Raw genomic sequence first — 16,323 nt, forward strand, 5'->3', positions numbered from 1 at the left:
GTACAAGTAACTTAATATCAGAATTTTTGCTATTCTCATATATAAAAAATGTCAAAGCATAATTTGCTAATAGTAAAATAGTATTGAACCCTGTACAGGGTGCTCTTGATAATGACACGTGAATAAATGATGGATGTATGAATAATGTTTGTATTTGAACACTTTTCCCTAACTCTGTAGTAACATTTTTGTGAGAAATGTTACCACAAGAACTGTAAGCCCTGAAAAATAGGCGGGTCTAACAAGAAACTCCACCTTTTAACATTAGCCAATATTCAAAAATAGATATATACTGATAGTGCAACATTTGATGCTTTTTATAATTGTTTTCCAATGCTGCTGGAGCAGTTTGACTTTTCGTATCGAACTGAGGTGAGTTGTTGCGAAATCTTTATAAACAACAGGTAAATAATAATAATCATATTATCAACTATTCACAAAGATGTGACTTGCTAAGGTTTCAAAGAGGAACAAATAGTACAAAGTCTCAAAAAGAACCTTTAAAAACAAAGATAGCATATAGTCAACACATTACATTTTAAAGAAAACTGTTATTGTTTCCCTTTTGTAACAAGGGGGAAAGTGACTGGAGATTTGGTTGTGTCTTGGTTTATTTTAGTGCTTGTGAAGGTCTTCATTTTCTCTACTCTTGCATGTTCTTTTTACCTGTTTTATTTAATTACTTTTATTTTTAAATCATGATTTTAGTTGTACCCAGTTGATTTTTTTTTTATCTGACTGCATATAATAAAACATTGTTGTTTTGCAGATTATTTGTAGCTACAACTTGATTTAATGACGTATGAATGTTCACGTACACTTATTAAATGACACTGAGAACGCTATTCAGGTGCTGAGATCTTTCAGTCTTCCATTTACCTCGGAGGTCGGACCTCGGAACTGGGAATGACGTCACACACGAGTTAACAGCGTTCCAGTACAGCAGTCGGAAAGCCATTTAACAATACCAGACACCCGTTTCAAAAAGCAAGATTTTTTGCTTAGTCAAATAACTTGTCAGATTTAATTTACCCAAGTTTAAATAGTTTTTGTCTTTGTTCACTTACATTTAGCCCAGACTACCTTAACTCCAACAAATTGTCCACTTAAGCAAGAAATCCTGCTTACTGAAACTGGACCCAATTCTAGCCGTTATTTGTTAGCCATTGTTAGCAATATCAGTGGATAACAATACATTACGTGGTATTTTACGTATAAAAACAATGTAGCAACATGTCCGCAAATAGCGGTTGGACAGTACTCCGTGTACAACTGATTTAATGAACCACAAATAAGACGTAAGTGCTAATAAACTGTATAAAACCACAGCTTTAATTTCCACTGATAAAGTGTGCAGCTGCCGTGTATTCTGAGGTTGGGTTTGTGTAGATTCCTCCGACTTTCTGAATGGGAATTCTGACTTCAGGGGGCGTTCCAGTTTGAATTTCCGACTAGGAACTCGGAATTTCCCAGTTATGAGTTCAAATGGAATGCAGCATAACACCACTCAGTCGCAGTGCCATCATGCAGCCATCGGTGGGCCTAGGGCTGGTGTGGCAAATGTGGGCCCCGCTTACCAAGGGCCCACCCACCACATCCCGTGTTTGTGGGATTTAGCTTGTCTATTTGGCTTGCTAATCCCTTTCAGTCTTGTTAGTGAAAGAGCTGAGGAGCAGCAAACTTAATCGCTACCCTGAGGGTAGCTGTTCTGCATCAGAGGTCGTAGCGTGAAGCATGCAGCGGGAGCAGCGACAGGAAGTGGTACATCGTAATTCCCTCACACCATGTTATATATTTCTGCACAGCAGATAGACTAGAGACTGACAGGTCAAGAATGTGGCAGCAATGTGAAAAAGGAGCGTTACTTGCATCACCTTTGCACGGGAGCATGGTGTTTATGCTGCGGTTTGGAGACAATAAGCAGAACATTCAGCGGATGCCTTGGCTGCTACTATGAACACATGAGTGACAGGCCCAGAAACCACTAGACCTGTTTTTGTGGTTTAAATTCTTTGCATCACACTTAGTTAATGTGTTTCTTTTACACCTGGTTAATGAGTCAGTTTCCATTTGCATGTTCAGGCTGCGGTCAGAGGTCCAACGGTCACGTAAATACGGCACGAAATTTAAAAAATAACAACATTCAATCACCCATTTCGGCAGCTGCTTACCCAGTCAGGTTCCCAGTGATTTATAATCTGTGTCACAGGTCGTAAAAACCAGCTACACCTTCGACTGAGAAAATTCAAGGTTTTTAATTGCCATTGAAATAAAGAACTGAGGCTGGGTTTTAATCCAGGGTACTGGAGCTGGGCAGGCAGGCTGCATTCATTTTTTAAAAATCTAGGTTATTTCTTGCTACCAGCACTGTAGTAAAAAGAGCTTTGTAAATGAGTTGTCTATTTTAGAACAAAGCTTTCTCTGCCACACTTACGAAAATGGCTCACTCGGTTTAAGAAAAAGATTTAATCACTGAAAGAGCATGTGGAAGAGGGGTGGGTGGAGTCTCTACCCCAGTATGGTTGTGAAAGTCACTAGAGCATTATGAGGATTGCGTACGGGTGGTCTGGGGGGCACCAAGTTCTAGACAAAATAACCCTTTGGAGATCCTTCGTGTGTGACAGTGAACAAGGGGCCAGATGTGAGTCATGGCTGTCCCCTTTTCTTATAACCGATACATTTATTAATCATACCGCTCACACTCAAAGGAAGGGTTCTCATGTCACTGTGAAATGCCAAAATGTGAACAAAGCTTAGAAGTAATGTTCTAATTATTTCTGATTTGCAGAAAAGAAAATATAATGAATGCACTAGAGGTCTAAAGAACCATTTATAAGCATCGTGGGATTAGGCTCCATGTTAAAATGAAATAAATAAATCAGTGTAATGAAATAGCACAACCGAATCTGGTTTGCCACAGCATTAATGATGTTTTTGTGTGTTTCTTGCTATGTGGTTAATTAATTTTACAGGCGTTGCTTATTACTTCTAAGGTTAAAATGTTGTGCACTGCCAGGAATTCAGTGCACAGTCACGCAGTCACAGTGAAAAGTTTCTCTCACTCTCTCTCTCTCTCTTTAACCATGGTGGGGTTATAGATACCCTCATATCAACCTAGGAAATCTTCCTCTAAATGATGCCTTCACTGCTACTGTGAATCCATTCCTGAGCAGAACACTAAGTGTTTGCAGGTCTAATTTCATGTATGACCCCGTCTTCCCCGTCTGACTGCATGTGGAAACAGATGTTGCCCTAAAATAACTCATAAAACTTTTTTTTCTGGAACCTGCCTTTAGTGGGAGTGGTTGGCTGGCAGAAGTCGTGACTTACTGACCGTTTCTGTGAGTGATTCATGCTCAGTCACCTAACTGTTGAAACCCCATTCCACCTTGCTAGATCCTCTCACCTGCAGCATCACAGCATTTTTAGGTGTTAAATCTGGTTTGAAAAACATTTATACAGCTGGATATTTTAGTTTTCTTCAGGTTACAAACTTCACTCTAGGTGACAGCAGCAGAGCCCTACTAGGACTCAACATTCAGCTTATGAGCCTGTGTCCACAGTAAGTTTGCTACCTGATGCTGTGTGAGTTTTACCGCTCATTTTGTATCTTCAAGCCTTCCTTTCAGTTTTTTCTGCTTACCTTTTAATTTTGGTGTTATACCTGACTGCTGGATATGAGTAGCACATTGCTGGATAATAATCATAAGCTTGGTAGTTTATAGCAGTGTTCTCAAACCACTCCGCGTGGACCCCACACAGTCCATGTTTTTGCTCCCTCCCAGGTAGCAAAAACATGGACTGTTAGACAGGGAGCTGGCAGGGAGCAAAACCATGGACTGTCTGGCAGGGAGCAAAAATGTGGACTGTCTGGCAGGGGAGTGGGAGGGAGCAAAAACATGGACTGTCTGGCAGGGGAGTGGGAGGGAGCAAAAACATGGACTGTCTGGCAGTGGGGTGGGAGGGAGCAAAAACATGGACTGTCTGGGGGTCCCTGAGGACTGGGTTGAGAAATATTGGTAAAGTGACCCTGAGTATATTCATCCTCATTCTGTCCGCATTCCAAAAAGAACCAGGTAATTTCTGCCTGTGAAGGACTCCCATTCTTCGTCACTTAAGGACGCCTTGACCAACCCAGCCCGCTGTGCTCACGATTCTCCCCCCAGCATCAGCTGCTCTGACTGGCCACGCCTGACTGCCACTGTGTCCCCCCCCCCCCAACACACACACACACACACACACACCCTTGCCTGCTTGGTATGCCACCATCTGGCAGTGGCATGTGGACGTCATGCTGGTTCCTTAATTACATTACCGCTGCAATCAGTCATCAGGCTATGAGGCAGGGTGAGGGGGGTATACAGCCGGTGGGGTGGGGGGGCTCGTAAATGATAACTCTAAGTGCTGGGGGGGGGTGTATATGAGCAGCATCTCCTCTGGTGCTCACACGTTCAGCATATCTGCTAATGCTGGATGGCCTGAGTTTTTCTCTGGGACTGGGATAGTGTCGGGCCAACAGGAAAAATGGGAGGGGGGGGGGGGGGGCTACCCATGGAAGCCAGGGATCTGCATCCTGACAAAACGGATTAACAAGTAATCCACTTGGAGCCACACAAAGGCTGAGCCACAATGGTTAATACACTTTCACTGTTAAATGTGAGGAACAAAAAGGATTGTGGAACACAAAAGAGGAAGAAAATGTGACCTATTGTGCCAGGAGCCACATATCCGCTTATTATTTAGTCGCTGTAAAAAGTATAAATGACTGCTTATTTATCATATTCAAATGAGGCAGGTTTTGGCGTTTATGAATAGTCAGAAGAGACACCTTTGCCGCACAAAGACACCAGGAAGAGCCTGTAAATGAGACGTGGGGCTCGCTAGAAGCCCCTCTCCTGATTTGTCTGTGTGATGAAGATGGTAGCATTTGCCCATTGGGTGCCCATTGTAATTTAAACTACAATGCTAATTTCAGTAATAATGTTTAATTAAAGACGGTGCTCGTCTGATTATGTTTCTTTTTGATACAAGAAAGATTTACCATATTGGTTGAAACCATTTTGATATTATATTTAGCTTCAAACAACCCAGGTTTAAAAACATTTTTAAAATGTGATAAAAAATAAAACAGGGGAAATTAAGAGCATGTGCCTTATCTGTAATCATAATCTCTCAGTCTGTTTTGTTGCAGCTTTGGTGTTTCAGGAAGACAGATGATACAAGATGTTCCTTTCCCTTTAAGGCACTGTTTGCTTCATAGGTGCGTCCGGTGTGAAATTACACTCCCTCCTTACACCATTTTTCCTGAGTTCTTTACCACCTTGGTGGACACGCCAGCTTGGTCTGCCAGTAAATTGCCCAATATCTCAGATTAGAGAGACAGAAAGCATTAACCTCTGTCTCCATATCAGCATCAGCTGTGTTGCTGTTATAGAAATGACAGCAGGAAAGGAAACACACGTGTATCATGATCCTGTCATGTAGGAACATTCCTGAAGACACCCGAGGCCAAAGGTATACATACACCTAGGCTAAAGACATCACTAACACAATGTTTCACACCTCCACACAGCTCTTATTTTCATACATTTCTTGTGTAAATTCAGTCAGTATCTCCTTTAATGTCAGGTTAATAGCTATGAGGTAGTTTTTATTTACTGTATCAGATTTTCAGTCTGAAGTTTACATACAGTATTCTGCAAAGCTCATAGGCAGTCAAAGAAAATACTTAAAGTTATTTATCTGAGTAGTATTCATATATTTTGTCAGGAAAAAAATAACATTAGAATATAAGGAAATTAACAGTAACACAGTAAAAAATAACAAAACTGTCTTCTGTTCTCCAAAAACTTACAGATATCTTGTTGGAGGGCTAGATGAACACTGCCAACCCGCTCATTAGGGACACCTTGGCCTTAACATATATTCATAAATTTCGCCAGTAGATCATTAAATTTATTAAATTAATTAGTTTTTAAATGTCAAGGAGTTGTTGATTAGCCAGACGAGGTGAAGTAGTGGTCAAACAATGCATGAGCACATCATATTGACTGGTTGCTGCAAATTCTGGGGGGAGACCCAGAGAGGTTTTTAAATTGCTAAGCTGACATTCTTTGACAGCCATAATATCACGGTTTTACACCAACATGAAGATCATTTCCACATCATTTTCGTTGGCTGCCTAAGACAGTACCATACACTGTGAGTATTTGGTGCTATTGCCGTTTAATTGCTTAGCTTGGATCAGACACTTAACGTAACCTTCCGGAAGCTCCTCACGCTTTGTCAGTTCAGGTCAGGGCTTTGTGATGGACACTTTGCTCTCTTTATGCCATTCTGTTACAGATTTAGAGGTAGGCTTAGCATTACTGTTCTGTTGGAAGATGAATCTGCAACTGAGTTCCAACTTTTTGACTGATGACTTAAAGGTGCTGCTTCAGAATTTATAGATAATCCCCCTTCCTCATAGTGCCACCTATTTTCTGTAGTGCACTAGCCCCCATCACCAGCAAAACAGCCCCCCAACATGATGCTGTCTATGTACCTCACATGCTGTTCGCTGGCTCAGAGGCTTCATCCTTCTTCATACATGGCGCTGATCATAACAGCCAGATAGTTCAGTTCTGTTTCTTCTGACCAGAGAACGCTCCTCCAGATGGCCTTTGTCCTGATCACCTGCAAACTTCAGTCTGGATTTTTAATGGTGTGCAGGGGCTTCTTCCTCACAAGCTTTTCAGGCAGTGATGATGAAGGACTCTCTTACTGGTCGATGTAGATACATCGGTACCTGATACCTGTATCTCCAAAACCAGTTTCTTTGTTGTTGTCTTAATGTTCAGTGAAAGAGAACAAAGTTTGTTCGTCTCTGGGAGTTAATCTGTGGCTCCTTCCTGAACGATGCAGTGTCTTTGTGGCCTTTAGAGTTTGTGTCTCTACAGATTGTTTCTACAGATACGCTTGGTACCATCATTTATTTGGTATTTGCTCCTTGACATTACCTCTTGCCCTAAGGGTTAGAATTAGCATTACATGTGATTTAAGGGTTAGCACAAGGCTTAGGCCTGTCCTTTGGTTAGACCGAAGGTTAGGATTAGGTTTAGGGTTAGGATTAGGTTTGCAGTGTTTCATGGTGGTTTGCAACTTTCTGCTGACACTGGTGACCCTGCTCCTGGTTTAACTATGTTTCTTTTTTCTTCTGCAGGAAGGACACCCCCATGTGGAAATAAGTAAGAAATGTTTCTTCTTTCTTCCATCTATCCATCCATTTTGGATACGAGCTTGTCCTATTCAAAGTTGTGGGCGGTCTGGAGCCTAAATGTTTCTTAATTTAAAAGTTTATTTGAATCCCCATTTTGGTATCCTGGGTAAGGTCCCTTATCACCTTTCACCCGGAGTATAGCTCAAGTTGCATCAAAATATGGAGTTGGCTCACCCTTTGCAGCTATAACAGCTTCAACTCTTCTGGGAAGGCTGTCCACAAGGTTTAGGAGTGTGTTTATGGGAATGTTTGACCATCCTGCCAGGAGAGCATTTGTGAGGTCAGGCACTGATGTTGGACGAGAAGCCCTGGCTCACAGTCTCCGCTCTAATTCATCCCAAAGGTGTTCTGTCGGGTTGAGGTCAGGGCTCTGTGCAGGCCAGTCAAGTTCCTCCACACCAGACTCGCTCATCCATGTCCTTATGGACCTTGCTTTGTACACTGGTGCACAGTCATGTTGGAACAGGAAGGGACCATCCCCAAACTGTTCCCACAAAGTTGGAAGCATGAAATTGTCCAAAATGGCTTCAAATGCTGCAGCATTAAGACTTCCTTTCACTGTAACTAAGGGGCCAAGCCCAACCCCTGAAAAACTACCCCACACCATAATCCGCCCTCCACCAAACTGTACACTTGTCACAATGTAGTCAGGCAAGTACCATTTTCCTGTCAACTGCCAAACCCAGACTCATCCATCGGATTGATAGACAGACAAGCATGATTCATCACTCCAGAAAACACGTCTCCACTGCTCTAGAGTCCAGTGGCGGTGTGCTTTACACCACTGCATCTGACCCTTCGCATTGCACTTGGTGATGTAAGGCTTGGATGCAGCTGCTCCGCCATGGAAACCCATTCCATGAAGTTCTCTACGCTCTGTTCTTGAGCTAATCTGAAGGCCACACAAAGTTTGGAGGCCTGTAGCTATTGACTCTGCAGACAGTTGGAAACTTCTCCACACACTGTGCACCTCAGTATGCGTTGTCCCCACTCTGTGATTTTACATTGCCTACCACTTCATGGCTGAGTTGCTGTTGTTCCCGGTTGCTTCCACTTTGTTATAATACCACTAACAGTTGACTGTGGAATATTTAGTAGCGATGAAATTTCACGAAAGGATGCCACCTGTGCAATAAGTCCAATCACAGTACCACGCTTGAATTCACTGAGCTCCTGAGAGCAACCCATTCTGTTGCAAATGTTTGTAGAAGCAGTCTGCATGACGAGGTGCTTCATTTTATATACCTGTGGCTATGGAAGTGATTGGAACACCTGAATTAAATGATTTTGAGGGGTGTCCCAATACTTTTGGCAATGCAGTATGTGTATGTGTGTCTGTATATATATATATATTTGTAGTGTATTTAGGAATATTATCTCTTTGCTTATACACCATCACTATTGAGATATATTCATGATTATTATATTAATATTTACACAATGACGCTCACACCACTAGATAAGTGGCAGATGCATGAATATGAATATTTATGGCCCCACACTCTTGTTAGTGCACATGTTTTCCAGAATTTTTTTTATCTAATTAGAAAGAAAAAACTCCACACACAGCTAACAGCACCGCATTCTAAACTGGGTCTGTCGGTTCTGATAGCAAGAAGAAGGTGAATCATAACAGTATTTTCTTCCATGAAATGTATAAACATTTCAGGATCTCCATTCATTTTCAAATTGCTTATTCGGTACAGATAGGTGCTGAGGCAACATCTATAAAGGCATTTTATGGTAAAAAATCACTTTGTTTTGTTTGATTATTAGCAGAAACTCAATAAGTGAGAATTAAACTTTATTTTTAAAACACATCTATTGCCCTGGTGTCATACTGATTAGTACTACTGCCCCCCCCCCACCTCTGACACCTGTGTTTGAGTCTCTGCCCTGGCTCTACATGTGTGGGCTTTAGATGTTCTCCCCATGGGGGGTTCTCCGGTTCTCCCCCACAGTCCAAAAACACGCTAAGGTGAACTGGCGTCCCCACGTTGTCTCTTGGTGTGCGTGCCCCGCCCTGGGTTTATCCCGCCTTGGGTCTGTAGCTTCTGGGATTGGCTCCTGACCCCTGTGATCCTGCACAGGACAAGCGGCTACACAAGATGGATGGATATACTGCCCTGTAATCTGAAAACTGTAATCTTTTAATTCTAATATGGGGATCACAGTGGGCTTTATACATAAACTTTATCCACTTTGACACACCGGACCTGCAGTTTCAGTTTGTTAAGTCATCCACCCTCATGCACGTCAGCTAGAAATTTCTACTCCGACAATGAAGCTCATTAGATTCTGTAGATACACATGCACATGGCTCTTTTTGAAGTGCTGACAGGAAGACCAATGCATGTATTGTCTCCATCACGATATGTTACACTAGAAACAGTGGATGCCAATGCTGTGAAGCATGTACATGTAAACGTATTGAATTTGAGGATGACATTGTTTAGAAATATGAATTTTTTGCATTGTCATGTATTTTGAGTTAATTAGATGGTGAATTGAGAAATGTGTAATCGAAATAAGCAAGGGAATAATCCATCCATCCATTTTCTGAATCCGCTTAATCCCAACTGGGGTCGGGGGGGGGGGGGACTGGAGCCTATCCCAGGAACAATGGGCACAGGCAGGAACCAACCCTGGGCAGACGCCAACAAACTGCAGGGCACACACACTCACAGGGACAATTTAGACTCACCAATCAGCCTATCCTGCATGCTTTTGGAGCGTGGGAGGAAACCGGAGCCCCCAGTGAAAACCCACACGGACACGGGGAGACACAGAAAGGACCCGGGACCCAACACAGGACCTTCCTGCTGTGAGGCAGCAGCGCCAACCACTGCCCCACCACACCGCCCCAGGGAATAGTCAACTATGGTATTTGCAACACAAAACAAAACAGATCAGGTTAGATTTAAAATAAAAGAAAAATGAGGCAGAGGAGAAATTGCTGTTATACAGATTGTTGTACTTTTACTCATAGCCAGTACTCGTATGTTACTGCATTACTGAATCAGAGTACTATGTGCTGGAGATTCAGGTGATTCATTCCAGCCAGTACTCTAAAGTGGGGAGTTATCAATTCATAACTATAAACTGCGTGAACGACCTGGGGTTTCCTTGACAGCAGTTGCATATTTCATCAGATGTAAGGAATTCCTGCTTTTAGACAGAAGCATAAGAAATGAGTCGCAATGTCTCCAGCATGGGCTGTCAACAGAGAAGCTGATTAAAAGACAGATCCGCTTCTATACGATCAGACCCAGATTATATGGCCTGCGGTTACGGTTCAGACACTGTCCTTGGTCCTGAAAGCTTCCCTGCCTGTACTGTTCCTGTCCACCTTCCTGTTTTGGCTCCCGGTGAGACATGGGTGCCCCAGACATGTGAAGGAGCAGGGCAGGAGGACAGACATTATTGCTCAATCCGAGGACCCGTGCCCCAGTGTGGAAAGAGAATTTGACATTGGTAGGCCTGGGAGGGGTGATGAATAAAAGTGGTTTTCTCAGTGAGTAGAAGGCACCGATTATAAGGAATGGACAGTATATCTAGCAATCCCATTACTTCCTGCTCTCCTCCATCCTATCCAGATTAATTCTATTTACTTCTATCTCATTCATAACCACAATTAAAACACTATTATTATTATTTATTAGTTCAGCAATTAAACTACCAGATTGTCTCCTCCAACATACAATCCTTTACATGAACATCTGAAAAACATTGGCGCCAGCAGGATCCGTATCTGAGTTCCTCTTTGGCCTCGTTTGTGGGGGGTCTCTACCCCAACCCCTAACCCTAACCCTACTGCAATGAACAGAAAACAGCCATTAAACATGGTAAAATTCATAGGCAGTTTTGATTACGATATTTGTTCAGGAGGTGGTAATTATTTGTTTCAACCTGTGTCACTTTGTGTTATTCAGCAGTTGACCATTAGTTTTCAGCAAAACCTTTTAATTAAAATGACACACCTGCCTAAATATCTCAGATGCAGAAGACAACTATTGCTGGTTCTTCAGGAGCTGCACTTTTACAACAACTATTACCAAGCCATGATCAAGCCACAACATAACAGGGAATCTATAAAAACCGAAAACAAAAATCACATCACATTGCCAGTAATACAAATGAATAATAATCAATGATAAGGATTCCTGTGTTTGTAGGCATGACAAGCAAGCTAGCTTCATATGTAATAATCACTGAAACATCTCTTAATTATAAAAAACTTTTCTTCTGCAGTTCATAGGCAAGCACACAACCCAATGAGACTTTTGAAGAGTGAATGTTCTTGTGTGCAGATTAGTCTGGGATGTTTTCACTGAGCAGTGAGACCTGCATTCACAGCTCAATGGGGTCTGGAGGGACTCCCGTGGCAGTATCTCCATCCATCACCCTCAGCTACGGGCCACAAGAGGCCTCCTTCCATTGTCATTAATATATGCCTAAGACATTTAACACCACAACGGTGCATCTGGCTGAAGCACCACAGACAGCTCCTCATAGATCGCTCTCCCGGCTTCCCCTGGCGAGTGTCTGGGTGGTCGCACATTTCACACGTGGGCAACTTGTGCATTTCCTGGTAATAAGCTGCTGCTCCTCAGTTAAAACAGATTGCATGTGCAGTCAGTCAATGTCAAAACTAATAAGGTATCAGGGCCATGAGCAGAAGAGCCTTATATCATGTGCTAACCAGCAGTAGACAAAGACGGAGTTAGAGAGGCAGGGGAAGCACTTCATGCGTAACAGCGAACTATTTGATGGCCATTTCACGTGAAACAAGCTAATAAAATTGCTCATCCGAGATTCCAGAGCGGTTATTTTCCAGGTTCCAGTTATAATGGGAACTAGAATAGCCCAGGAGTGAACACCTGTAGGGAAGTGTGCACATCCACTGCACCAACTTCAGTCTGACAACAGCAAATGTGCTACTGGCATCTGTAACGAAAGAGCAATGCAGGAAAGTGATGTTTTGAAAATGCAATGTATGATGTTTGAATTATATTGGTGTTTGTGGCTGGGCTTCCGTAACTGGTGTTAAAACCTTCAGACTCCCGTTAATCCACATCATTGACTCCAGTAACATGTTTACTGGGGGGAGGCAACAATTCTCACCTCCAAGCATATGGGTTTGAGTCCTGAACCAGTTCCATGTGAGTTTGCAGGTTGTATCGTCTTCAAGGAGTCTAAGGTTATCATACACCTGCAAGAAACCGCCACAAGCAGAGGGAGACTTCAGAACATGCATAAGTAATGGAAATGTGACCTGCACAGACATCCAGGAAGATCCGGCAGATCACGCACACAGGAATATGGGGCCAGGCAAGCGTTTGTGTTCTGGGGACAATGCCTGTCATCGGGGATGGTCAACATGTCTGTATACGGACAAATGTGTCCGTGGCAGCCCTCTGTAGGGTACCTTTTTAACACCAAGTCCGTGGTAAAAACCACGTGATGCTCACAAAGTCTGTCAGAATTCCCCATGGTGGTGACCCTTGCCTGTCATTTTCATACATATTCTCTCCAAAATCATGCATAGAAAAAACACAAACTTACTATGAAAACTTTGGGTAAAAAGGCAAATTATATGGTGTTATTGACCTGAACGGACTGCAAAAAAGTGCAAAAAGCAGTGTGTTACCTAATAAAACTTCACTGGTGAATGTAAATCTGCTGTTACATTGATTGTATCTTTGACTCAAACTAAATAAAGTCAATGATGCAAAAAAAGAATGAAAATGAATTAAATAAAACTTTATCTGACATTTGTACACATAGGAGGACAGGCGTTCAGGAATTCTTCAGTTTGCACATATTCCAACCTGCTCTCCTCAGTGAGAGGGAAACGTGGGGTCTGAGACTTGGGGTTTGAGTATGTGCAGGCCTTTTATCTCGCACAGAATTTTTTTGGGATTAAGGGCCTTGCTTTAGGGCCCAACAGCGATACAACTATGCCGACCAGGGGATTCGAAGCAGCGATCTTCTGGTCAGAGATGCAAACGCCCAAGCCGCTGGGTCACACATCGCCCCCTGCTGACGTTTGCTATTATTCTGTTCTATTATTCTTTTATAAAATAATTCGTAAAAGTAATATCAGATTATCATGCTCCAGAAGTAGTCTGTTGAGCTTCTGTTCGGTATTCTTATTGGCCTTGTGGAGAGTTAAGTTTCACTGCTGATTAAAGTACACCTTGCACGTGGAAAATAAAAGCCTTGAATCTGTTTACCTGCACAGCAGTCTTCACAGTCTGTGTCTGTGCCGTAACAACGCCAAACTGAGCTTAACCATATTTGTATTCCATTGAGCTCAAGTACCCTTACTAACTTCTGTAATGTCTTTCATGGTGACCAACAGCTCTTAACACAACTATAGCTGAGCTGAATCCGTTTAGCCTCGAGCAAAGGAGACTAAAGGGGGGACGTGATCCAGGTCTATAAGATTCTAACGGGTCTGGATGCTGATCAGCCAAATGGCTATTTCAATATTAGTTTAAATACTAGAACTTGTGGCCATAAGTGGAAATTAGCGGAAGAACATTTCAAAATGAATTTGAGAAATCAATTCCTTATACAGCGTGTAGTTAGACTATGGAATAGTCTTCCTGCTAGTGTAGCAGAAGCTAAAACCCTCGGATCCTTTAAACCAGAGCTAGATAAGATTTTAACAACTCTGAGCTATTAGTTAAGTTCTCCCCAAACGAGCTTGATGGGCTGAATGGCCCTCTCTCGTTTCTAAATTTCTTATGTCCTTAACACATGGTAGAAGGAGACAATATATGCGATAAAAGCAGCAGAGACAGACATGACATCAAGTACTATGAACTTCATAAATAATAAAACTGTATACAGTAAAAAAATGTTACATGTTAGCTATAAATGGTAAGGGTGGCCTATTCATGTTTATAAGGGCCCTTGTAATTTATTGTCTGTTTATGTAGGTTTTGTTTGAGTTTTCATTCTGAAATCACTTACCTGTTTAAGATACTTCACCATTCTATAAAAATATATTCATGAATTTATTAGGGTTGTGAGCAAAAATATCTTTAGCAAAATAATAGGAATTCCTTGGGAGCCAAACCCAGAGGAAAAGTGCAGGAGGTTTAAACTTCACAAGGCCAACTCTTTTAGTTAAAAGACTGAGCAGAGTTAAATGATCATCGTTCTCCTCTTTCAATCCACCCCTGCACTACAATGACATCACCTCCTAGGATTCCGGAAGGATTCCCCAGGGCCAGTGCCTCACTGGCTCCATCTGCTGTTCGTCTATGCAATAACAAGGCAATGAAGTCTGAGAAACTTGAGCAGCGCATTTGCTGCTTAGGACTAGGTATGTATCATATGTATCATGTTGGGAAACTGAGTGAAAAGATTTCAGGATCTTTTAGTTCCCATGTGTAACTATCAGTGACGTATTATCAAACTCATAACCAGAACTGGGTTATTTTTTGATTTTTTTGTACTTAAAAGGAGGAAAGCAGGGAAAATGGGGCTAAGTCCAGGAAGCAGCTATGCAACTGACAAAATGCAGCTAATATTGCACCATTAAAACCCTCCAGGAGAAAGAGGAGTCGCACGCTCTCCAACAAATGCTCCACGTCCATGTTTTCGCATCCTATGAGCTGTCAATGCGACCATGTGCGAAAAAAAAGCAGCAGTATGAGTTAGTCAGCGAGAGATAGTGCCCTTTTTATGTCATACGGTGAAAAACAGCTGAAATGGATCATCAGAGGCAAAAAAAAACCCCAGCAGATGTAAATGAAAGGGGAAGTGCTGTCTCCAAGGCATGCTTGCCCCTTAGCTTAGCGTGCGCGGCCGAAGTACACCTGAAGCCGCAGTAATGTGATTCCTTTGGGCAGACACAAGTGGTTTCAGACTACAGCTTGACAATTCTTTTTTCAGATGCTAACATCGTAGAGAAGACGTTGTTAACACCTTTTTGTGGCTTACAGAAGACTTTCGGCCCAGCCATGAAACATTAAAGGTTGGTGTAACACTAATGACACCAATAGTTTGGGTTTTCCCCAGAAATGTAAATCATCCACAGAGCAAGGGCTTTAACAAGCACATGACTATACTGCCTAGATTGGGTTTGAACCTGTAACCTTCTGACTGCAGACAGAGAGGCCAAACCCAGTGAGCCACACTCCATCCCCCATGCCTGCCCCTCCCCTACCCTGGGACCCAAATCACACGCCATTCCGGTCAGTCGCCAGTCATGGCTACACCCCCTTAACCCCCGAATACACAAAAAAGGCAAAACTTCTCCAGATCATTACAGATCACTAATGCCCTTCAGCGATTAAAGGGGCCGCGCCACCGAGACGGAGCCCCCCCCAGGCCACAAACGCCTCAGGGTCACCCGCCCCGCACGCGCGTGGTGAAGTAGAACAGTCCGGCACACGCTAAACAGACCTAGCACCCCTGGGGTGGCTTAACCACCCGGGCGTCAGGACGGCCAGCCCTCCCCCGGCTCCGCTTTGTGAGGCCCCTTGAATCCCAAGGCGTCCATCACGCGCCTGTCTATAAGCACGTCATAAAACAGAGCTTGTGCTTACAGTAGACCTGTTTCATTACTGCGATTTATTTTTAATTCTCCATATTTTCCTGAAACGCTGGCACAGGCCAAGTTTCCTCCCAGATGAAAACCACAGAAAGTGCAACACACGTTAAATGGGGCGTCCGGCACGCCGTTACATGCGGGGGTGGCGGGGGGGGGGGGGGGGGGGGGGGGACAGGCAAAATGTCAAGGGGCTAGTGACTACGATCTTCTGAAGACTGTTTCACGAACGGGCAAAAAATATCCATAGCAAGATAAAGTCCATAAATGAAGTACAGACTGTTCCCAATCTAGAACCCCTATGACGACTCGCACATATATTAACTTTTTAATCAATTGATTTAATTGATTAATTTTCTCAAATTAAGTTAATATATGTACATTTCTGGATGTTGTACACTTGACAGCATTACAGTACCTAGTACACACTGCATACCATACGATAAACCACTGTAAAGTACTGCACTGCATGACAGTATGACCATCCCAGCCTCACACG

The 16,323-nt window shown here is 42.9% G+C and overlaps 1 long non-coding RNA gene across 2 annotated transcripts; it reads left to right on the top strand.

Moving 5' to 3' along the window:
• The first annotated feature begins 306 nt into the window (after positions 1-306).
• Positions 307-13,113, top strand: LOC140592140 (uncharacterized). 2 transcript variants are annotated; one of them, XR_011992423.1, is made up of 4 exons: positions 307-372; positions 5,192-5,260; positions 7,202-7,226; positions 12,433-13,113. It is a non-coding gene; the product is annotated as an uncharacterized lncRNA (long non-coding RNA). The 2 variants fall into 2 exon arrangements; XR_011992422.1 differs by lacking the exon at positions 12,433-13,113 and having other exon boundaries at positions 7,202-9,836.
• The last annotated feature ends 3,210 nt before the right edge of the window (positions 13,114-16,323 follow it).

Source organism: Paramormyrops kingsleyae, chromosome 7 (genome assembly GCF_048594095.1).
Source record: "Paramormyrops kingsleyae isolate MSU_618 chromosome 7, PKINGS_0.4, whole genome shotgun sequence".
In the NCBI taxonomy this organism is placed as follows: domain Eukaryota; kingdom Metazoa; phylum Chordata; class Actinopteri; order Osteoglossiformes; family Mormyridae; genus Paramormyrops; species Paramormyrops kingsleyae.